The sequence below is a fragment of the Lissotriton helveticus genome, chromosome 4_2 (assembly GCF_964261635.1).
Source record: "Lissotriton helveticus chromosome 4_2, aLisHel1.1, whole genome shotgun sequence".
NCBI classification, from domain to species: Eukaryota; Metazoa; Chordata; class Amphibia; order Caudata; family Salamandridae; genus Lissotriton; species Lissotriton helveticus.
In genome coordinates this window covers 30,747,248-30,773,271 of record NC_136064.1, presented here as the reverse complement: position 1 = coordinate 30,773,271, position 26,024 = coordinate 30,747,248, and positions in this window count along the sequence as shown.

Below are 26,024 nucleotides of genomic sequence, written 5' to 3'. Positions count from 1 at the left end.
CAAATGCGCTAAAATTAGGAATTTTTATTGTTTCAGAACCTACCTGGTCCTGAGGAGAACCCCACCCTAATTATAGGGGTTTGAAACGCGTCGACCACTTGTCACGTCCAGCATCTGGCCAACTTTGTTTTGCATTTATTTTGGGTCACAAGAGAGCTTGTGAGAATTTCATCTACAACTAGTTTGCAAAAATATGAAATGAAATATTTTGGACTGAATTACTTTCCGCTGCTTGGACGTACTGTTTTCTAATATTTTTTCTATTGTTGTGAATGGATGACGTATGAATGTATGGCCAAGTGTGTTTGAAATCGTCTGATTACTTGTGTGTATATATTGTATATATAATTGTTTGTTATTTACATTTTGTATTTTCCATGCACGAAAAATAAGGTGCTGATATATATAAAAAAAGTGATACTTTCATGAAAAAGAATAAATTTGATTCAAAATATATATAGGTTGTTTTTGCTTTAATCAAAACTACCTGCCTTTAAATTACCAGCGTTGTTATAACACAATCCCAGTATTGGCTTTTGTTTTTGCTTAATAAGTATAGTTGGACTCAGCCTTTCTGAGCAAGGAGTCAAGACCCTTTTTTTGATTCTTGCAGAGTTTCATAGTCAGCATGGGCCATATTTACAAGGCCTTTGAGCCACGTTCACGTTATTTTCCCCATGTTAAAAGTGACGCAAAAGTGGTGCAAGGGCCTTGTAAATACGCCCTCATACCTCAACTAGTGTGTTAATTGTTTGCCTACTGTTATTGGTTTACTGTTTGGAAATAGTGGTTAATACCTTTTTTTACAAATATTTACCACAGATTCAACTGAAGATCTTTTGAAAAATTCAAAAATGCCCTCAAGGCGAAGAAAAAGAAAAGAAGCAAAGCGACTTACATCCCACCTTGGTAAACCTTTGCAGCAGTCCTCTACAATAAAAACTTGTCAAGTCACCAGAAAAACTCCGGGCAAGACAACAAAATCTTTTTTAAGAAACATTTGCAGACGAAAAAGTATCACTACAGAACATGTTTTAGTCCAGAAGAAGAGAGCCAATTTAAATGGGAAGGAAAGGCCACTCAAAAATGTTACTGCTAGAGCAGGAGATAACTCTGTGCATGGTAGTAGAAGGAAAAATCTGTTTAGGGACATTCGTAGACGAATGTTCTGCAACAGGATAATTGGCAATTTGTTAAAAAATATTAAGAAAGGTCAACAGAAAGTGGCTTTTTATAAGAGAAAGAAAAATGTAGAGAAAATTATTGATCAGGCTTTCGAAATTAAGCAAAAGTTATTTATTTTGATAATCAATAGAATTAGGAAACTAAGCAAGGCAATTTATGATTTCAAATCAAATAGTAGATGGAAGAGAACAGTTAATCGTAGTAATTTTTGTGAAGTTTTTTCAGGAGAATGGATGCATAGTTCAAGTTGTGAGGCATTTTTTAATGAGGAGAGTTATTTCCAGGACAATGATTTGGTGCATGCAGTTGACACCAGTGGTCGAGCATATGAGGTGAAAGATGGTTGTCCGGTTGAAAAAGAAAAACTTGTGTCAACAGAGGCAGAAAAGGTGTTAGATAATGAAGTTTTAGGAAGACGTCCTAAGGGACCAGTGTACACCTGGAAGTTTAGTACTATTTGCAGTGTGCGACAGGATTCCATCAATTTGCTTTGTGATTTTGTACGGACATTTAATAAGAAAAGTTTAAAACAGAAAATGAAGTTGTTGCAAGAATTAGATCCTTGCAGAGTGAGAGAAGTGACAGGTTTGCATGGTCATTCACTGGCTTGTCTTTCCAGGAGAGTATGCCAGAGTGTTTTTCATCATTTTAGGATGCTAGCACTGCATCATAATAAAGTGAGGAAATTAGTTAGAATGTTGTATTATGCTAAGAGTCCATCAATTATGCTTAAACAAGTATGCTCTGCTCTTTTGCATGGTTCTGAAGTAGATGTGAAGAATATTTGTGAAGAAATTGAGTTGTGTTACTTTACTAGTTATTAGAAATCAAGTGAGAGGCCTAATTTCACTTGTGTGTGTTGTCGACGGACTTATTATAAGAATCAGACTAAGTTAGTGGATTTATATGCAAAAAGTGAAATGGAAAACAATAGTGAATGGAAGGATTTTGCAACATACTTGATGGTAGAAAATTGTTTTGATTTAGGATCAGATCAACGTATGTGTACTTACTGTTTTAACAAATTAAATCAAAACCGGATGCCTGCTAGAGCAGTTCATAATAATCTGAAATTGGTTGACATTCCTTCTGAACTGAAGGATTTAAATACTTATGAATCTATTTTGATTCAAAGTGTCCATCCTTTTCAGGCTATTGTTAGAATGGAGCCTAAGACAGGGAAATTGCCTCCTTCGGATTTACAGAGAGGATTAAAGGGAAGAGTTGTTTATTTGCCTCTAGATTTGAAGAAAAATATTGATACAATTGGTGTAGACAAAGTGGAAGAGGAACCTCTGGTTATCCTAGTTAATGGGGTTCCGACAAAGAGTAAGAAAATCTGGCAAGATTTAGTGGATGTTAGGAAAGTCAAAAAGGCAACGTTGTATTTGATGAAAAACAATGAGTACTACAAGAATGTATGTGTTGCAGAAGACGAACTAAGTGAAGAAGAGGACAGCGATTTGTGTGCTGTACAAATAGAGAAAGTAGATGCCTCTAAAAATGAAGAAATATATGAACATTATAGTGTTCATCCTTTGCATTCTAAAGAAGTCATGGGGGATGCTATTGAGTTGTTTCAAATGAAACAAGCCAAAGGAAGTCCCATTAGTGTTTGGGAGGAAAGTTTGGAAGCTCGGTGTTTCCCACAGGTTTTTCCAACAGGTCGAGGAGGAAGATATGATGAGCGACCTGATCAAATTCCTGCTTCTGAATACCGGACTTTACGATTGTATGCAGAAGATCCTAGGTTTCGTCAATGCATTCCCTATTTGTTTCATCGACTGTATGAAAGTGATCTGTCTGGACTGTCTTATGCAGTGAACCACATCCTGAAAAGTGGTGTACAGCTGCAAAATATCTCGGCAAGGGACTTTATGGATAAAGTCAATGTGCAAGACAGTATTTTGGACTCTCACCTGATTAATCTCATGGCATGTCAGCGTGGTACTAATGAGTATTGGTACCGTCATCATGGTGACTTAAAATGTATGCTGAGGAACTTAGGAACTCCCACATGGTTCCTCATTCTCAGCTGTGCCGAGTATGGCTGGGAAGACTTACTTGAATTTCTACGAGAGGCAAATGGAAACATTGAAAATATCGAATTCAAGACACCCGGAGAACTGTGCTCTTTGGATCCAGTCAATGTATGCAGGTACTTCAATCATAGATTCGAAGCTATGATGTCTTTCATTACGAACAAGAAAAATCCACCTCTTGGAGAAGTGTTGGATTTCTTCTGGAGAAAGGAGTATTAAGCAAAGGGGGCTCCTCATATACATATGCTGCTATGGATCAAAGATGCACCCAAATTTGGAACAGATCCGGATGACTTAGTGATGAGTTTCATAGAACAGTATTCTACATGTGCTGTTCCAAACACAAAGGAAGACAAAAGTTTAAGAGAACAAGTTTTACGTTTTCAAAACCATCGTTGTGGAAAGTACTGTCGTCGTAAATTCAGAAACAAGAATAAGTTCTATACAAAATGTCGTTTTGGTTTTCCACGATCGGTGATATCTAAAGGAAGAGTGAAGAATTTGATGTCTTCGCTGCGACATAATGTGATGAGGAAATCACCCAAAAATACATACAATTTAAAAAGAAACGAAGAGTCCAAGTACATCAACGACTACAACCCAGTGATTTTGTCCATGTGGAATGCTAACATGGATATACAGTTTGTGGTTTGCAACTGTATGGCTGTGGCTTGGTATGGGACGTCTTATATCACAAAAAAAGAAAAGACAGAACTAAAGGATATGTGGGATGACATTTCACATGAAAAGAGCCTCAGTAAGAAGTTGTACAGTTTCAGTCTAAAGATGTTGTTGCATCGAGAAATCGGAGCATACGAATGTTCTGATCGGTTATCTTCAGTAAGTCTCTATGCCAAATCTAGGAGTATAATTTGGATGAGTCTTGGACTTGCTGCAACACGTAATCGAGTTCTGAAACCTGTACAGGAGATTGAGTATTTGGCGGAGAAGGAGCCAAACAGCACAGATATTTTGAAGACCAACATGTTGGATACATATTATCCAAATAGAAGCAGTCACCTCGAGAATGTTTGTCTGTATGAGGTTCTACAAAATTACATATTCAAGAGGAACATCAAAGAAGATATTGATAAAGGAGTGTATGCTGTAATTGGAAGTACTGGTCAAGCAAAGAAAATGCCAATTGATAAATCATCGAAAATTGAGTTGCAAATCTCCTGAAAGAAAAGAGTTTTTCTATTTAGCTCTTTTGCAACTTTTCAAGCCTTGGCGTGCAGAAGAGGAACTGCTTGGAGATTTCCTCTGTTATGAAGATTCTTTCAATACAGCCAAGGAGACCATAGAATGTCCTGTTTTTCTAAAATATCTAGAAATGTTGAATGCAGAAATGGAGCAGGAAGCAACAATTGCAGCCGAGATTGCTAGGGATAGTTCTCAGGACAGTCAGAGTTCCACTTCATTGAGTCAGGATCCACCAGGAGGACCAGTTATCGAAAATGAAGCTTCCACTGCCATGATTGAAGTGGAAAGAGCCATGGCACATGCTCAGGAGGATGCGGTTAACTTAGAAGATTTGGAAAGACAACTCAACGTTGAGCAGAGGAAAATATATTGTGATGTATTCCTATAGGTTCTGAATCGATCCCCCTATTCCTGGCCCCATTCTAGTTAAACAAACCGACAAGTTAACTAGCAGTCAGCCCATGAGGCAGAAAACCCCCATGATGCAGATACCGTTATCTGACGCAGTCACACTACGGCACAGGAACGTGTTATCTGATTAGGTCATAACGCTTGCAATCTAATTAGACAAGCGATATTCCTCCAGCCCCTGATAAGGCATACGGAGTTCTCATAACAAATCAAACCTATGACAACCTGGGCAAAACCCTGCGGCCATTGTTTTGATTTCACCGAGAACTTCAGCAAAAGAATGTGCTAACGAGCAAGTCGTATGACATCCTTATTGACGTATCTATGTCCATCCTTACGTCAATCTCGGCACCTTAAAGGTATAAATATTACCGATATTGCCCTATGCAAACACACGCGGTGGTGACGAGACGGAGCAGCCATACTTGCCGAAGCCCAGAGCAGAGCAGACCCCGCTGGCACAGCCCCGCCTTCCTGACGCGCTGAGAGCGAGACGCGCTGCTTTCTCCTGCCGAGAAATCCAGCACCGGCGCTTCCGGGTAGCCCTCGCAGGCAGCCTGGAATATCGAGACCAGAGAGAGAGATACCATCCCTCATTCATCCTAACTTCCAGGTACAGAACTGAATAACCCCTCACAGAGAATTCTTTAGTTATTCACTTGGCAAAACAAACTTAACTTAAACTGTAACGTTCTATTCCCGCCCACGTATTAGGCTTAGGTCAGGTACACGGGGTAGGCGTATTTAGAAACACCAGTTGAGTACGTTTAGTCAAATATATATGTGTATGTAATATATTTTATTCATTTTAAAACATCTTATGGCTTAGAAACCATATCAATGTTTTTACAGTATTATTTTATACTATTGCTTTTAATGTATGCACTTTACTTAGCTATAAGTATTGCAATATTATCGATCCATTTCTCTTGTATGAGAACAGAGACTGATCAATAAATAACACCTTTTTATTGAACATGCCCGTCTCTTCCTTATCTCTACAATCTGATGAGACTAAGAATGCACGTACTGACTAAGTAAAATAAATTGCCTTTTGTTCACACGACTCTCGAGATATACTCTTGATTAGGGGAGAGCAAAGTTGTCATGTTCTATGGTTGTCAGAAACTAAATCCCTTCTTGTCTAATCAGGGAAGTTAAGTCCTTCCTGAACATTCTAGAAAGTTTCTAGTGAACTCTGAGCTAAGCTGGCAAACCCAAAACTTTAAGTCTAATATCGACAGTAGTAGACCTAGTTAACGTCCGGTCTAGGCCTTTACTGCTGAAGGTATTATTCCAATGCGCAGAGCCTATTGGGATGATAGGAACTACACTACATGGCGCCCAACGCGTTTGGAAAGGGCGATAAAACTAACGTAAGACATTTAGAGTAACTCAGTCGTGCTTTCTCACTCAGACCCCTTTTTCCTTAATACTCCAAAGACGTCTGGAGTGGGTGAAAGGTTATATCCGCCAGACCTCGCAGGAGGGAACTCCTATGTATGGTTCTTGGTATAAGTCAACGTTGAAGGATACACTGTTCCAAAACATTGTGCATCTAATCTTTGTTTCCTTAAGAAACCTGATCTGCAAACAAAAGAAATAACCATCCTGTCGGTAAAATGGACAGTGATGATGAAAGAGAGACAGTTAGAATAGCAACTGAACTCGCAGCAGCTGATGCTACTATGCAAGACGCAGACCCGGATATAATACTCATTCCGGTCAACAAAAGGAAATCTATAACCATAAAACTTATAGAAAATGGACTGACACCTAGAGGTGGCACAGTCATATTCGTAATTGAGGCACACGAATATCGGCAGACAGAGGTATACTATTCATGGATACATTTTCCAGCAGCAAATGCTGTAACAAAGTACTTCCACTATTACAAAATAGAGGAACCTCCTGAAACGTACACTCCTTTCGAGGAGGTGGAAGTACCACTCAAATTTCAAGAGCACCTGCTCTTATTTGATGGCGCCCTAAAACATAATAATCACATCACCAGGCTCGGTCCTTAAGGTAGACCAGGAGCAACGTGGCCGGTCCTAGCCGGATACACACCACATCCAGACATCGACGGGATGTCTGCAGTTAACCTGTTAACACAACTAAAACAATTAATAAAAATACATAGACAATTAGTCCAGTATGTGATGCGGACTTCAACAATTCAGCCAACGATTAAACTCCCACACCTGACCCCTCTCCAGGGGAACACAAATAAAATTACACCACAGAACATCCAGTCCTGCCTAGGTAAAGTACCGGCTAAACGGGAACAAATACCATTCTGGTTGGCACAGAAAATCACCCAAATAGAGGCGGTGTTTCCTGACACCACCCCATTAGAAAAACACAGGATTCTGACTATCTGTCTTCCAATGGGAATCGCACCACACATTGAGGACTGTGACACTTGGGGTACAGTCTTTGCTTCCATCTACACAAAAACGCACGGTGTTCCATCCATTTCGGTAATACCAGATGTGCTAAAACAAATTCAAGATGAATATGGTCCAGAACCCGCTTTAACTCTTGGTATGAAATTACTAAAAGACTTCAAGCAGGTCTCGGCTATATTATTAGCCAACATAAAAGGTGAAGCAGCAAACGTGGCGATCCGCCAGAGGTTAAAAGAGACAGATATAGCAGACCAACCAGCTGAAATTGCCAGAATCATAGAAAAATCCTATGACGAACTAGGTAGGGATAGTTTAGGTGGAATACCATTAAAACCACAACTGATTGAAAGTCCTGAAAAAATATTTTTTCATAATAATTCTACATCACCAAAAAAGAACTGGGATGAAAACAAACAATCCAATCCTAAAGAAAAGAAATTTTCAGAAATTCCAGTCCAGAGGAAGGTCTATAACCTTAGAAATAGGGATAATATAAAAAAACCTGATAGATATCAAGACATTGATACACGTCCCTCTCAATCTTTTCAGACTTCCTCGCAGAAATCGGAAAGAAGAGGACGATCAGAACAAAGAGAAGAGCACGCCAAGTCCAAAGACAAGGAACCTGCTCAGCTAAAAAAGAAATTACAATTTCCAAAGAAGAAGGTAGCCAGCATTAAAATAGTTAACAATGCCGAGAATTCTGAGGACACAACTGAAAAACGGGGAATGGGCTCAGACAATGCTAGACAGCGCAGCAGAAGTGAGCATAGCTCGCAAAGTCCTTATGAATCATCTGGAGACAGTGGACACGAATGAATATCTTCAAGTGGAAACTGCGGACACCAGAGTTAGCAAACCTCACAAAATATACGAAATAACATTACGTATAGAGGGGGATAAGACTAGAAAAATAAGGGGACTATTTTGGGATAATCTCTCCAAGGGCTATGACATCCTTCTAGCTGAAAAAGACTGGCCACCAGAGTTTGTCAGGGAGTGCCCTCATGGCGAAGAAGTAATTATGCCTGCCTTCTCAAATCACATCCCAATTCATAAAAAATACACACTTGCCAGAAAGTGGGCAGTGGCTCTAGCTCCTGCTTTATACAAAAATCACGTGGGATGGGATGAGGACTCTCTTCCTCACAAAATCCAGTTAAAATCACAACCTACTGCACAAAGGCAGTACCCAATTAAACAAGAAGCTAAAAAACAGGTAAATCAAATACTAGATCAGCTAGAATACCAGGGGGTGATTGAAACTTGCACCTCACAAATGAACAACCCTTTGTTTCCGGTCTCCAAACCAGACAATTCATATCGTCTAGTTTTGGATTACCGACACCTTAACACATGTTGCAAAACTTTTGCAGTGCAAAACTCACATAGTGCTGCACTAATGAATAACATAGTGCGCAAAAAATACAAAACAACATTAGACATCTCTAATGGATTCTTTTGTCAAAACATAGCACCAGAAAGCAGATATTTAACTGCATTTTCAATAAATGGCACTCAAAAACAATTCTGTCGGTTAGCCCAGGGGTACAAGAACAGCCCGGGGGTATTCTCAGCGAGAGTAACAGAATTACTACAAATATATGATGATGAAGCATTATCTTATGTCGATGACATTTACTTAACAGATGATGACTTGGATACTCACTTGAAAAGAGTGAACACCATAATACTTGGGTTCGCAGCAGAGGGTTACAAATTCAACTTTAAAAAGTCCAGAATTGCCCATCTGACAGTCCTGTTCTTAGGATATGAATTATCAAGTGAAGGCAAAAGCCTGGCAGACAATTTCCGAGAGAAATGTGCCGTACTCCAAGCACCTAGAACACTAAAAAAGCTACAGTCGATTCTAGGCTTCCTAAATTTCGGAAGAACATACATTGCAAATTACGCAGAAAGGGTCAAACCCCTTTATGATCTAATTAAACCAGATTTTAAAAGAACCAATTGGACTCAAATACACAGAGAAATTCTGAGATCCTTACAAACAGACATGTTAATTAAATCAAAATTAGAAACACGTGATAACACACGCAATCTTGTGATTCGAGTCATCCCAGGGAGATGCGGATTCACATACCTGACCTCTAATGAGGGAGAAAAGGTACCAATTGCATTCAAATCACACTTGTACACAGAAGCTGAAAAGAAGTTCAGCAGTACAGAAAAAATCGTTCATGCAGTTCAGACCGCAATAGCTAGAGAAAAAGATAAAGCTGACGGTAGACATATCATAGTCAGAACAGCAGAACCAGCCTTTGAGGCATTAACAACACCATGTAATTTGCCAACAACAGCATTGAATCCAAAGTGGATACAATGGGTGAATTCAATCACAACGGACAAAGTATACTATTACCTTGATCCAGAACTAGAAGAGTTGAAAAATTTAGAATATGAAAAAACATATCCTCTGCCAATCGACATTCTGCCTTTACGACATTACGCCTGTGTAATTTATACAGACGGACATGCTCAACCCCCCGTTTGGGGAGAACAAGCATACAACCCCACATGTGGGATTACAAAAGAAGTGTGTCGCGGATGTAAACTAAGACCTCTATTAACAAAAACACACTCAGTAGAAACTAATTCAGAACAACAGACTGAAATAATGGCATTGAAAATGGCGCTAGATAATGCGGATCGCGAATTACCGACACTTATAGTGTCAGATTCATATTACTGCGTCAAATCATATAACAAGGATTTGCAGACATGGATTCAAAACGGTTACAAAGATGACACATATGCACCAATAAAGCAGAAACTTCTCTGGGAACAAATAGCTCTTTTACAAAAAGAACTACCAAAGACTCACGTGACACACTCACTGAGTCATCAACGTGATGGCGTTCACGTTGCAGGGAATTCATTGGCTGAAACAGCCACAGCGGCAGCCACTAAATCGGCTCCCGTAGTTCGAAAAAAGCGTACATTAAAATACATTGACGGTGAAACAGTGCTGGCGGTGAAAACGTCATCAAAAGGCGACTGCTCAGCGCTACCGATCAACTACCCACTCAATTATACATTCATAATCGATGCAAACTCCGTCCCTTTTGCTCGAATCCCTGGAGTGGGGGATAGAGTGATTCCAAACATGGACAGGAGAAACTTGTTAATCGCAGACGCACATATGGGCGAGGGTCTCAGACACCTCAAACTAAAAGATTCTCTGGAAGAATTACAATCACGGTACTGGTGGCCAGGCATGAGCCTGCACCACACCATGTTTGTAAAAAACTGCCCAAACTGCAACAGAAACCGCAGTGGGGAGAGAAACAGTGTAATACCTCGTTGTTTCACTCCAGGAAAAATCAGGAGTAAAAAGGAAGGCTTGCGATTAACATATACAGGCTAGTTTCCACTTATAATGTAGATCACCAGCACTCGGCTGACGTCTGGACTGTTATACAAAGTTTTGCGAGTCTAAATGGCATATACGCTTAGAGCATGCTACGTTTGACCATTGTTTTCACTCTAGCCCTTCAGCCTGAAGGGAAACATGGCCAAATGAGCATAGCACAGCGGGAATCTTCTCACTTCCTTCCTGAGGGATACGGGATGGTGTAAAGAAAAAACCAAGGCATAAAGCAATCTATAACAGAAAGGATATTAGGTTCGGGAGCTGGGTGGGTCAAACATCTAATAAGTGTCCAACGTAGTCTAAATAACTTGCCAAGAAATTCTCTGAAGGGATTCAGTGCGTACGAATTATTATTTGGAACTAGGATGTTGATCTCTGACATTGATAGTCAGACTTCAGTGGTGAAAGAAAAAAGCTTTGATATCAAAGACCGTTTGGCTATTTTGCAGGACTTAAACAAAACAAGAAAAGACCTGAGCAACATAAAGTTGAAACAACAGCCAACAACCACTGAAGAACCACCACCTGTCCCAGCAAGACCTGTCTGGATTCCAAAAGTCGGGGATCTAGTCAGGGAAAAGATCGCGGTAAAGAAGGAATTTGGGCCTTCTTACAGAAAAGCAGTTCCTGTCTTGTCTGTCAACGGGACAAGATCAGTTGTACTACCGCCACTTGCTGGTAAAAAGGAGAACCGAGTTGTATCCATCGACCTGGTAAAACCACAATCATGTGGCCGATAACAAACAGTAGGCCAAGTGGACTCCCAATAAGTAGCGGAACACCAAGGTTTGCTACCAGTACAGAGGTCCTAACTAAGAGGCTAATCACATTCGAAACGCCTACAGAAGAACAACAAGGACTATGCAACAATGCAATGGAACTTAGACCTCTGAAAACCCAAATAAAAACATTTAGCAGAGACATACCAATCTATAATGAAGTACCAAGTGAAAATGCAAGAAACAGTAATCCCGAATCAATTGGAACAATTGACAGAACTGCATCCGGTTACTTCATAAACTTCGATGATTCCTCTGAAGGCTTCAGTGAATCAAAGACACAGCCATCATCAAAAACCTTTAAAGATAAAGCTAAAGAACTTTTGAAACAACTGAAAGAAACATATCTGATTTCTCCATGGATCGAATTTTGGGTGGGTTTTGGTGCATTTATCCTCATACTTTGGCTCATCATGGTACTAACTTTGGGACGCTTCATTGAGGAAAATATGCTAAAATGGACACAGCAAGTCAGAAAATCAACTTGATCCTCAAACCACACACATCTTCACACGTCGAGAAAAGAGAACTTTCTTCAGTCAACTTCACAGCCAATCCGATACCGGGTGGGGTAGCCTGGGACAACACTGACTATGAAATTTATGGTCCGGTCGAAATCCTGAAATATCCACACCAAATTAAGATCTCATTGAGTGACTTTGCAAAACCGAGCTCATTTGCTGATGATTGGGACTTCGAAAGCATTAATAATATGATGTCTGACTTAGTAATGTCTGCTAAATTTACCAAACATGATTATTTGCAGGGTTCTACAAATTATGATAGTATGTACTGTTATAATCACTATGGTAACCATTTTTTACATAAATCTGCACAACCTAGAAATGTTTTAAATTATAATCAATGGGAACATTCTGCAACACCTCCAAAAGGAAGCTTAAGAACCTTCTATGACAAATATTCATACTTTTCAGGTTTTAACACAAGTAATGCTGAAGCATTTTATTTCAAATTGTCAAACAAAACAGGAACTAAGACCATGATAACAAACACAAAATTGATATATTCAGACTCATTCTTTGAAAAAATGAATACTTTTGGTTTTGATTATTGGGACAAAAATGTTGAATTGAAAAGTGTTTGGGGTACAAAAGAATGGCAAGTGCAGGGTATAGAATCTATGTTTAGAGCCTGCATGATCCCAGAACAAATGATATTTTTAAATGACACTGTTCAACAAACTACCTGTCTTGGCCTAGCCAAAATCAAAGACTTAAATAAACCGTCTATTCCAAAGCCAACAATGAGCAGCAATAGCTCTACAGATGAAGAGATAGACGTAAATTATGTATTAAATCAAAACAGAACACATCCAGATTGGAAACAGTGGTTGATCTGGCCCACAGATACTAATAACTGTCAAGACAGATTCCTGAACAAAACACAGGGGTTCAAAATGACCAGGCCAGACCCTAGATATCCTCAAAGACATCACCCAGGGATAATAACCACGTACAGTGTGGGCAAATTGTGCCTTCAATGGCTACAAACTTCCACACTGACAGAAATTAAACAACACCTAACTTTACTTACTGATGGTGCTGACTTGCGTGATTTCATTATGGGACCGCGCAAACAGCGTCAAAAACGTTTCATAGCAGCCTCTGTATATGCAGCATACAATGAGGCCTGGAAGGTTACTCAAATTGAAACAGCAGAGAGAATACGGGAAATTGACCGTATTAATTTGGAAAAATCACTTTCTGTAGTGGACAATGGGTTAATGACTCTGTCCTCCAGAATTTTTTCTTTGGACAGCATTGTGTCTTCAGCAATCGACATATTATCGCAAGACTTACTGTTATTACAACACGGTCAGTCACAATTGCGTTCTATTGTACAGCTTGGCTGGACGTTACAAAATCTACGTTCAGGCTATGTGCCTTGGCGTTTAATCAACACAACGTCACTATTCCAAATCTTTAACCTTACTGATAGACAAATCAGTATGGCACAAAAGGGTGCTGATTATACAATCTTGAGCATTGAAAAACTCGAAAGATTACCAGTGACAATGTCAGAACGACCTGTCAGTGAATGGATAATACATGGGATAATAAATATTCCAATCTCAACCTTCAGGTTTCAATACTGCCAAAAATATATACAGGCTGGCATGTACGAGAAATTGGGAAAGGGGTACATTAAAACAACATGGAACCTGCCCTATTCACATGCATGTGTCAGTAATAAAGGACAGAAAGTGTTTCTTAGTGTCAATAATTGTGCGATGTCACTAAGCGGCACACTTCTGTGTAACGGAATTAGTTTGCATGGAGCCTGTGAAGGGAATTCCTACAACCTTTCATGTCACCAGCAAGGCGCACCTGCAACAGAGATAGAACCATTCTTTCAAAAACTCTATAATGGGAGTTACATTCTAATTGTAGACCGCAGATATTGTAGTCTTATGCCCGGGACTCCTTATCTCGTAACTACGACTGCGAAGGTCAAGTGCTGTGGACGCTCATTGTTCCCCAGCTCCTTTCCAGACAGGGAGGCAAGGGCATGGCCCAATTTGAAAATTACTTCTATTCGAATAGATACTTTAAGCAGAATGAAAACAGTGCTTCTTCAGACGCCTACAAGGCTCACGTCATCAAAAGAAACGTATGATCTACAAGTCGCAAGGACGACTGCAGAGATACATTCGTTGTTATCAACTAATTCCCCCATACATTTCGCAGAAATACTAAACGAAATCTTAAATATTTCTGATACCAATGGGGTCTCAAAGGTATTTAAGACAGTATTTTCGATGGCATCAACACCATTCAAAGCCATCCTGGGTATTTTTCCAGATTTCGTCCATTCGATTTTTGGCGGACTTCCCCTGATCTTGGGACTAAGTGCAGGAATCCTATTCTTGGTCCTTATTTTTCGGTATGGCGACCCATGTCACAGACAAAACTCTTGCGACAAGGGAAGAAACAATCCTAGCCATTGGATCCCGGGACCGGATATCAAAAATCCTGGGACTCTCCCGGCTTAGAGACCTGAACATGACTTGGTTTCTATCATTTCGACCAATGTGGCAAAGATGTGTTTTACCTGTATTGAGGTGTCTGCTATGCGGAGAAGAATGCATGTTAGACACCTGTCTGACGCTACAATCGGATGCGCCAATGGATGCAGAAACATTGTTGAGCCCGATCAAGGTTCATGCTTTGTGCTGCCCTCAAAGGCTACCAATCCTGATGACGGCATTCGTGGAAGCTTCACCACTACGATTGATGGGTAGTGAAGTTCAAGATGAAAGCAGCATCGAACAGGTACGACCTTCTGTCAGCAATGCGAATCAGAATGTCAATGGAGACAATCATGCGCACGAATGTATGATTACACCTATTTCCGAGTTAGTGGAACTTTCCCAGGAAGCTGTTGACAGTTTTTTCGAAAGCCTAAATGATATGATGTTCTCACCAGAGCGGAAATAGAGACTTTTGAGCAAGCTCGCACACGGCGTTCCCTGAATTCGGCCTTCAACTTTAAAAATAAAGTCACATGAACAATTTTCCCTCCAGTTCACGGACAGCAATTTTTTCAGCAGCCCCAAAATATTTTTGCATATTTTTCAGGACACTATCTTCTGCTTAAAGTAAGAACTATTCTTAGAGAACTAAGGTTTCTACATTTTAGATAGCTTATTGACATTAGCTGCCCGCTGGTATGTTCATAACTATTTTATTCTGTGATGGAATGGTCTCGAACTTTTTTTCTGTATTAAGAGCCATTTCATGTGTAATTCTCATATACCAAATAGCAATAATGTATACAAATGTGATTACTTTGGCATTATTCTACAGCTTGAGTGCATACAATACATATGACTGCAATTGTTCCGTATATTTGAAAAATTCCAAAATGCATTTATGTATTTTGGGGTGGCAAGGTATACACTATACTCTATAGTATGTTTTACTATGCATAGATTAGTAAATATGTACATAGTTAGCGTGGAGTGGGTGTGATGTATTCCTATAGGTTCTGAATCGATCCCCCTATTCCTGGCCCTATTCTAGTTAAACAAACCAACAAGTTAACTAGCAGTCAGCCCATGAGGCAGAAAACCCCCATGATGCAGATACCGTTATCTGACGCAGTCACACTATGGCACAGGAACGTGTTATCTGATTAGGTCATAACGCTTGCGATCTAATTAGACAAGCGATATTCCTCCAGCCCCTGATAAGGCATACGGAGTTCTCATAACAAATCAAACCTATGACAACCTGGGCAAAACCCTGCGGCCATTGTTTTGATTTCACCGAGAACTTCAGCAAAAGAATGTGCTAACGAGCAAGTCGTATGACATCCTTATTGACGTATCTATGTCCATCCTTACGTCAATCTCGGCACCTTAAAGGTATAAATATTACCGATATTGCCCTATGCAAACACACGCGGTGGTGACGAGACGGAGCAGCCATACTTGCCGAAGCCCAGAGCAGAGCAGACCCCGCTGGCACAGCCCCGCCTTCCTGATGCGCTGAGAGCGAGACGCGCTGCTTTCTCCTGCCGAGAAATCCAGCACCGGCGCTTCCGGGTAGCCCTCGCAGGCAGCCTGGAATATCGAGACCAGAGAGAGAGATACCATCCCTCATTCATCCTAACTTCCAGGTACAGAACTGAATAACCCCTCACAGAGAATTCTTTAGTTATTCACTTGGCAAAACAAACTTAAATTAAACTGTAACTTTCTATTCCCGCCCACGTATTAGGCTTAGGTCAGGTACACGGGGTAGGCGTATTTAGAAACACCAGTTGAGTACGTTTAGTCAAATATATATGTGTATGTAATATATTTTATTCATTTTAAAACATCTTATGGCTTAGAAACCATATCAATGTTTTTACAGTATTATTTTATACTATTGCTTTTAATGTATGCACTTTACTTAGCTATAAGTATTGCAATAATATTGATCCATTTCTCTTGTATGAGAAAAGAGACTGATCAATAAATAACACCTTTTTATTGAACACGCCCGTCTCTTCCTTTTCTCTACAATCTGATGAGACTAAGAATGCACGTACTGACTGAGTAAAATAAATTGCCTTTTGTTCACACGACTCTCGAGATATACTCTTGATTAGGGGAGAGCAAAGTTGTCATGTTCTATGGTTGTCAGAAACTAAATCCCTTCTTGTCTAATCAGGGAAGTTAAGTCCTTCCTGAACATTCGAGAAAGTTTCTAGTGAACTCTGAGCTAAGCTGGCAAACCCAAAACTTTAAGTCTAATATCGACAGTAGTAGACCTAGTTAACGTCCGGTCTAGGCCTTTACTGCTGAAGGTATTATTCCAATGCGCAGAGCCTATTGGGATGATAGGAGCTACACTACAATATGACGAAGTTACCAACCAAATTGATCATGGATTAAGTCATGAGAAGAAAGAGTGCTCATGTACGTCATTGAAGCCTGTACGACTACGTGAGTGGAGAAGCAGGAACTGGAAAAAGTTTCCTCATTAAAGCAATTTCATGTTATTTGCAGAAAAGTACTGAGTCATCGCTGTCTTGTGTTGTCACCGCTCCAACTGGACTGGCAGCACATAACATTAAAGGTATTACTTTGAATCGTCTACTGATGCTGCCAGTGGAGCATGATAACAAATTACAATACCACAAGTTATCTGGAGATGCTTGTTGTGAAGTTTCAAGAGTCTTGAGGAAAATGAAACTTCTTATCATTGACGAAGTAAGCATGGTTTCCAATGTCATGCTTGCCTTTGTGCATTTGAGAATGCAAGAAGTTCTTAAACCAGAGTATGATGTGTTATTTGGTGGCAAACACATCATTGTTTTCGGTGATCTTCTGCAGCTGACACCAGTGAAAGGACAACCAGTGTTTAAACTACTTACACATGAAGATACCAGGAAGTGCCTAGGGAGCATTGGCAACGTTAATATATGGTTAAACTTCAATTATGCTGAACTGCGTGAAAATATGCGTCAAGTGAAGGATGAAGATTATAAGAATATTCTACAAGATGTTAGAATCGGAAAAGTGACCGAGCATGGGAAAGAAGCTTTACATGCACGATTACTGTCATATTTGTATCCAGAAGAAGACGTTCTGCCAGAGAATATTTTTCGGAAAATTACTGAGAAGAAATCTGGAATTTGTTTGATGCCAACTCTTGCAGAATGTGCCATCTTCAACAACAAAATGTTGAATTTAGAAAACCAAGAGATTGTGAAACTGGAAGCTATTGACAGAATAGAGCATATGGGAGCAACAATTATTTTGTCTGAGAATTTGAAATCTAAATTGGATTCATTAGAGAAGACTATCTCTAAAACTGCTGGTTTTGAAAAGACTCTGAATGTGTGCTTAAATTGCCGTATCATTTTGAGAAGGAATTTACATGTTGAAAGAGGTCTGCTAAATGGATCAATGGGTAATGTTGTTGATTTTGAGAAATACAGAAATAGAGATGGAATTGAATTTTTTAAAAATTACATTTGGAGGAGGAGCCTAGCCTGCAGCCGAGATGGCCGCCTAGTCTCTCGGCTCCGCCGACCCTTGTGCCTTTCTTCACTATCCTGCCGCATATCCTGTGCCTTCACACAACAAGTGAACTCGAGAAGTGCTCCTGATCACGTCGATGTGCTTCCCGGTGCAATCCGAGCGCTACCGGTGGTGAGGTGTCCCTGCTCTCTTCCCGGCCCTTCGAGGGATCGCAGCCGGGCCATAGCCTGTGGGGTACGGCCGGAAGTGGCCACAACAACAGCGGCCGCCGTGGTGGAGGAGGAGCCGGTCGGCTGGAATTGTATTGCTGCGCTGGGCTTATCGCTGCAGCGCTTCCCTCCGCTCGGCGACCCAACGTGCCTGGAACTTTGTGCCGGCGCTCACACATTGTATCTTTGCACAGCTTGGAGGTGACGGGTCTGCTTCTTTGTTGCTCTCCCCCGTAGCGGACGCCATTTTCCGCATCGGGCACCCAGCGCCTGCCAGCGGAGTCATCTGCTCGTTCCGGGAGCTAATTGTTTGCCGGCATTACCACAGTTGGAGCTGCTTCATGATCAGCTATCCTCATGTTTCTGTCCCAGCGGTGCCTCGCAGATCCTCTGCAGAATTGTTGTAAGTCGATGATGGAAAATGGCGACTTGCTTTCGGAAATGCTCTGCTGCCGTTCGCCCTAGACGGGGGACAATGCTGCATCCCCCAGTCCGGATACACCGCTGGGGCCTCGTGATGTTTTGGAGGCTTTGGAGGATCTAAGGATTGCCTTTCGTGACACTGCCCAAGGATTGGGGGACCGGCTCGATGCGATTTCACCGGCTGGCCGTGATTGCCTTTCAGTGCTGCACACTATGCCACATCCTCACCCTGTTTACGGTGGATTGTCTATCCTGGAGCATGTGGAGGCGATAGCTGGTCAAGCCTCAGTTTTCGCTGCAGTACTCTCCGTAGTTGATTTGAAGAGGTCTGGCGATAATGATCTTTCTCGATGGCTGGTGCATCTGCTTCGGACGCCATGTTTTGCATTTCCTTTGTCTTCTGGTGGCGTGCCTATTTGCTTCTTCCTGGATTTGATGCTCTTGCCTCGGCCTGCTGCTACGGTTGAACTTTTGCTTTGTCTTGCTTCCCACTGTACTATCTTCGGGCAAGCAGCAGTGGCTTCTATTGCCTTTTGTGACCAACCTCCCAGCCAGTGTGACTCATCTCAAATGCCTCGACTTCTGCAGTGGATTTCACAGTTGCCTTCTCCGTCCACGTTGGCTGTTTTAGACCTGGACTCCGCTGTCATGCTGGATCGAAGGGGACAGGGCTGAGGATGTTCCTCCTTTTTGTTGCAACCTGCTGTGTGTATTGCTGGGGCTGTAATGGACAATTGTTGGAGGTAAATGTTGTTTAGGTACTGGGGCGGGATCCGGGGTTGGGTGGCCGCGGGTAAAAGTGCTGATTGTTTTGGTTATTTCTCTGGCCCTCCTCCGGTCTTATGTGATTTTCTTTTTCTTTCTTTTCCTTCCTTCTGAATTTCGGGTACTCCTTTGGGGCGACAGACACACTGCTGGGGGGGGTAGGCCGTAGCCTCTGCATGCGTGTAGGGTGGGGGGTGGGCGGGGGGGGGGGTTTTCTTTGTTCGTTTCAGTTTCTATGGGCCTTAATTTTTCTTCTTCCTCTTTTACTCTTTTCTTTTCCTATTTCCTTGGGTCATGGGATGGATTGGGAGATGTGGGTAGTGGCTGGGGTGTATTGTACTGTGTGTTTCTCATCTATCCTGACATACTCGCCTCCAGCCATTTGTTTTATGGATAATGTTTGCTGATTTTTCTGATGACCGTTGCCCACTTCTGTCCTGGATGTATTGTTTGGACTCTGATCCTTCTTGACTTTTATTGCTTTGGACACGCTCAAAAAAAAAACTTTAAAAGTAAACCTTCACTTATCCTACTTCTCGGCAGCGCAATTACTTCTAGTGTAACTCGGATTAATCGTGCTTGCTTTGCTGTACTGCTGAGTCGCCTAACTGCTTGCTACTGTGCTTTAAATGTTGTCGAGGCCGGCCTGTGGGTTGTAGGCCCGTATTTGTTTACCTATATTGTCTAATAAAGGTTTTCAAAAAAAAAAAAAAAAATACCTTTGATGGCATTGAGGAAGTACAGCTAATTGGTCGTTGCTCTGCTAGGTTTTTGCTTGTAAAAGACTTACATGTTCGCCGTAAGCAGTTTCCTGTTTGCTTGGCATATGCAGTGACAATTCATAAATCGCAAGGTTTAAGTGTAGACAGTGCATTGGTGAATATTGGCAGTTCTGTGTTCAAGGAGGGTATGGCATATGTGGCATTGTCATGAGTCAGAACTTTATCGGGATTGTACTTGATTGAGTGTGATGTCACAAACATTTGTGCGGATCTAGATTGTGTTAAGGAATACAATAGGTTAAGAAGAGAGTATGCGCCACATTTTTTTTTTTTTGCGTACCAGGTGCCGCGAGCGTGAGGGCTAGGTGTCTCCGCCGTCCCAGCGTCTGCACAGAGGTACACCCACCAGACAGCGCTGGACTCACGGGAGCATACTGCGAGGCCCGTGCTACTCTCCCTTAGGGTCGCCTAACTAGAGCAGGACCCCCTGGCCCTCTTTGTACCCGACCCAATGAGGTTGTATTTGCTTTTTACTTTATGAATGAGCATTGTATCACCTTTTTTTACGTGTAGTACCCTGTTTTGGTCCTGACGAATCGCCGGTTGGCGAGAAACATGTCGACCACACCAGGGGGTTGAGTTAGTTTTCTGTACCCCTAGACAGTCTCTAGCTCCCCTCTCACCCCTTTTAATCAGGGAATCAGCCACGTCAATAAAACCCATTGTGGACTGCTTACCCTGTTTTAATATACACTCACTCTGCACTGACTACACTTCCTCTCTTTTTCACTCACACACACCATCAGCAAGGAACAAAAGAACTCCGCCAAAAGGGTGCCTTCCGGCACTCCGTCAGACATTGCAGCGTTGGTCTGACGAGGAGCAGTGAGCCGATGATGAAACTGGACATCCTACAGTCAGGGTGTGTTTCACACCTAACGCTCTGGGTGTGTGAGGCTCTCTAGTTCCGACAAAGGAACCTCCCTCGTTCCTTGACTCTGCACTTCTTATTCCCTCTCCACACTGTAATACTCTCTTCCCTGGGGAACTTTGTATCCTTCTGTGTGCTCTATGCGCCACATTTGCCTCAATATCCTTTGTTTGAGAAACGTGTGGTAGGCCAGAAACGAAGAAATGTGACCAATAGTAGGGAGGTTGTAGCAAAAAGACGAAAAGTCAATGAACCCGAAATTATAAGCAGAAAGAAAATGGATTCTGTTGAAGATGTTGTTGGTTTTCAATTTGAAAATAGTTCTGGTGTCAACTGCTATGCTAATGTAGTGGTTAATGTTGTCTTTTCTCAGGAAACTCTAAAAGAACAGATTGTGATCAATTCGGATCAAAGTTTTTGCTGTTTGTTGAATTCTGTGTTAGAGAAATGTAGCACTGATAGAACAAAAATAATAGAAAGTGTGTCTGAAATTCGAAATCTGTTAGACAAATGTTCAGGTCAAACGCAATTCTCTCAAAATATTCAGCAAGATTGTCAGGAGTTTTTAATGTATATGCTTGATGTATTGAAAGATGAAGGTGTAGATCATCTGTTTGGCCTTTCTTATCAATGGCAGCATGACTGCGAGAACTGTAGGGTATCAAGTACTACTAGTGTAGACTCAGAAAGATTTATATATTTAACTTTGCCAGACAGTAAATCAATGTCCTTTAATAAGCTAGTAAAAGCAGCCGATCAAAACATGGAGTGTAGCCAACGGCTGGTCATTCTGCAATGATTCTGTTTTAACTTTCAAAAAAAGATTGCCTTTTGACATTAAAAATTCTTACCTGGTGTTTTTACAACCAAAATTTTAGGGAAGGAATCTCGGGACTGGCTCTGAGGAATTTCAAGAGGTTCTAATGGCTCCTACACTATTTGGCCTTGAGGATAAGTGTAGTACAGAGTGAAAAGTTATTTTTGAGTTTTAAGTAGTTCCTGAAAAAAAAGAAGGTTTTCTTACAGAAAGTGGTGGGCATGGAGTAGTTAAAGGACAACAGAGTATTTCCCAAAGCAAACGGTGTTCTTACCATAACACTTGACGTCATGGAAAAATAACTGCACTTTGAATGAGTTCAGAAAAACTGTTTCTTTTAATAAGCTAATTCAAGCAGCCAATCAAAACATGGAGTAGAGGTAATGTAAGCCTGCAATGTTGTCCACATTATTTGTACAAACTTTTGGTTATAATGTCATTTTAAAATTCCAACTATATAAACCTGATGAAAGTAAGTTTTCAACTTTAATTACAAATGTTGTGGCTACACAGTCGTTGATTTTAGGAAGAACATTTGTAACTGCAGCTATTATATGTCATGATGGTCCTTTGACAACATCCGCCTATTACACAGCTTATTTAAAATGTAAAAAAAGCTGGTGTTTCGGAAATGATTCCCATTTGACTATGAAACAATGTTGCCTTTTGACTTAAAATATTCTTACTTTGTGTTTTCAGAAGAGAGAATTTAGGGTAGATAACTGGCCTATAATGATTCTATGAGTTGATATAATTTTATGTACTGTTTTAAATTGCTTTGTGATTAACAGTGATCAAGAGAATTAAATAATTGTAGTAGTCATAGAGGTAGTGTAAGTGTGCCTCATAGTAAGCAGTATCAGTGTCATAGGAAATGTGGAACATGAGTGAGCAAGAAGGGTGAGATATTACTAGTACAGGATTGTGAAAGTGATCTTGGACGTTTTCTTTCTGAAAGTTGTGGAAAAAGAAAATGACGGGATTTGCTTAGAAGAATTCCAAGAGTTATAAATGGCTCTTACACTATTTGGCCTTGAGGAGAAGTGCGGTAGAGAGCGAGAAGTCATTTATTGTATGTAACATATTTGTCAAAACGATGGAGCTTTTCTTTCAGAAAGTGGCGGGCAGAAAATAATAACAGCACAACAGAGTATAAGCTGTTCATAGGACATCCTTCGACGTCATGGAAAGTAAGTTACTTTTGAGGAGTTCTGATTTCTGATTGGTTATGTTATATGGGTTTTTTAAACACAATCATTTTGATTGTGTTTTTTTTCCCCGCTGTTATATGATGAATACCTTCAACTCACTGTTTTTAGTGAAATTTGATATATTCTGAGAACAGCAAAAATAAACCATTTAACATGTATAATTAATTCTGTACTTTGTATTGAGAATTTTAATTTGTACTCGTCTTGTCTCATGCTCACTCGTCTTTTACTACCTTCTATCAATCCTCTTTAAAAACTCACATTGCCTTTTGTTTTATTCTCTTTCACCCTTGTTCTCTAACTCCACTTATCTTTCAACCTTTGTTTCCCTATTCCAACTCTGCTTTTTTCTTTTCTCCCTTGCACCATTTTCCAGCTTTTAGACCCTCTGCTTCGCTTGTCTTTTCCATCTTTCCTCCCTTTGTTTTCTAAATTAAATATTTTTGGGTTCTCCTTTTTTGGTGCAATCAGTTAGTATAACTCACCCTCACTCATTTATCTTTCTTTGTTGCCTCACTCAGTCTGTATCTGACACTCTTTCCTTCACTTCCTCTGTCTCCTCTCTCCCTCACTCTCTTTTCCTTATTCACCCTTTCCTTATATGTTTTACCTTACTCACTTTCTTTTAGTAGCTTACACAACTTCAATTTAGTTTTCTCTTCTATCCTTCTTTTCTGTCACTGAAAGTATCTTCCTTTTTTTCTCTTAGTAATTTACTCTATTACAATTTCTTTTTGTCTCTGTCTGTCTATCACCGTTTCTTTCTCTTTCTTTCTGCATGTTTATCTCTAACTTTATTTCTTTGTAAAATTGGATGATTTTCAATCTTTTCCTTTGTCTTTTCTAATTTTTAAATACATGTTTTAATATTTTTCAAATTTTTGTTCTTTCTTTCACAGATTGAAAGTATAAAAATAACAAGTGACTAAGTTAACAACAATTATAAGGTAAGTGTTTTGTACTCTTTCCGTTACATCTCTATCACATTTGACTTCTATTAGTTCCACTGCTTCATTTCTTTAACCCTCAGTTTCCTGACTTTGCTACTTCCCTCATTCCTTTTTCTATTACTTACTTACTCTACTCCTTCCACTCCTTTTCTCAGTCCCTCTGTTCTCATAGTTCCTCACTCCTGTTCACTCACTCCGTCTCTATTACTCTCACTGTCTCTGACTCATCACTCTTTCACTACTTGTTCATTATGCTTTCTCCCTGTAGTTCAAGCACACTATGTTATTTACATTTCTTTGCTGTTTCAATTATTCCTTTTCTGTGACTTCTTCTTTTCTGCTTTCTGTTTTTTCTCTCTGTTATTCCACATGTTTTAACCTTAGTCACTGTCATACATCTTGTTTTATTCCTATTTACTTTCGCTCACTGTTTTCTTAACACTTTCCCTCAGGGTTGTTCTTTTAGTCCGGTTCTATCCCTACCTCTCATTCCACATCCTTTACTGTTTTTCTTCTTAATTTGAACATTCACTCACATTCTCCAAGAAACTCTTGTTTATTATTCTTCTACTCTCCTTTTTTTCTTTCACTTCCTTATCTATTTTGTTTTTCTCAATTATACCCTCTTACATCTTTTCTTTGGTAAATAGATCTATTAAACAGTATCTCTGTGTTACTCCCTCTAGCTGTCTTTCTTTTAACATTACTCTCTGTTTCCTTCCTTAAACTCACTCTTCCTTTTTTAATTTTTTTTTTTCTGTTTCGCTTCCGGTTCGCGTACCGGCGCGCGAACCGGGAAGCGAATCAAAAGAAATAGAGGTTGCCAGAGTGCTAAGCATTCTAGCAATTTTTTATAAATGGGAGGTAGTTCTGAAAAGAACTTTTTTGTATTGTTTTTGTTGTTTTATATTTTTTTATTATTTTTCTGAACATTTTTTTACTTTTTTTGTATTTTTTGAATGGTTTTATATTTTTTTGTTTTTTTTTGGGGGGGGAACGAAAATCATTATAAAGGGCTCAACAGGAGCAACAAAAAAAAAAGATAATTTACTTTCTGGGGCGTTTTGTACATTTATGATTTTCAAAAGCTCTGATGATTAGATTTATGCTTTTCTCCCCATAGCAAATTAATTTGCCGCAAAAAATGCAGACTTGCTTCAGGTCCCCGAAGTTCATCTGGATGTTTGGGACCGTCTCCCTCGCCTCTGGTCCCGTCACTGCCTGTTCGGTTGATGTACTGGCCACAGGAGGGGGGTTTTCCTGCAGGTCCCGTACCTGCGCAGCACTATAATTTATAGGGTGCCACCTCTCCATGTGCCGATGCATGGTGTAATTCCCGAAGCTGTACTTTTTATCAGTCCCTCTGGACAGAAATTTGTCACAGATCCGACATGTGATGTAGCGGGCATTTACTTTTTTTTGGCCCCGGGGAAATGTGTAGAATTGCCAGATATAATTATCCATCACATGGGACCTCCTTGGCTCTTCAGGCAAAAACTGCCTCCTCTCTTGCTCCTCTTCCTCTTCTTCCTCTTCTTCCTCCTCTTGATTAAGGATGACCTGAGGAGGTTGTCCATCCTTTTTTGGTGGTGGTGGTGGTGGTGGATTGGCTCCAGCAGCTGCAGATACAACACTTGCCATTTTAGAAAATATGGAAAGTAGGTCTTCCTCTCACAAAGATGAAAGTCAGAGTGAGGAAAAAAGGTGGGGGCTTTCATCATTTGTGAAAAAAAAAATGTAATGAACCAATGAAAAGTGTTATTTTCAGGTCACATGACCTGTTACGCTTACGTTACGCGTCCCGTTCCGCGCCCGGTTCGCTTCCGGGGTGTTGCGTTTCACGCCTCGGGACGCGGACCGAAGCACTTCCGGGTGCGCTAACGCGGCGCGTCATAAGACGCATTACGCGGCAACGCGATACTTCGCGCTTGTGCGACGCGTCACGATGTTGTGTTCGATCGCGGGAGTTGCGCTAACGGAACGTTTCCCGGTGCGCGGATCGGGTCGCGGCACCAAATTGAGCTAACGGGAAGCTACCCGGTGCGCGGACCGGTAGCGAAACAAAAAAAATAATAAAA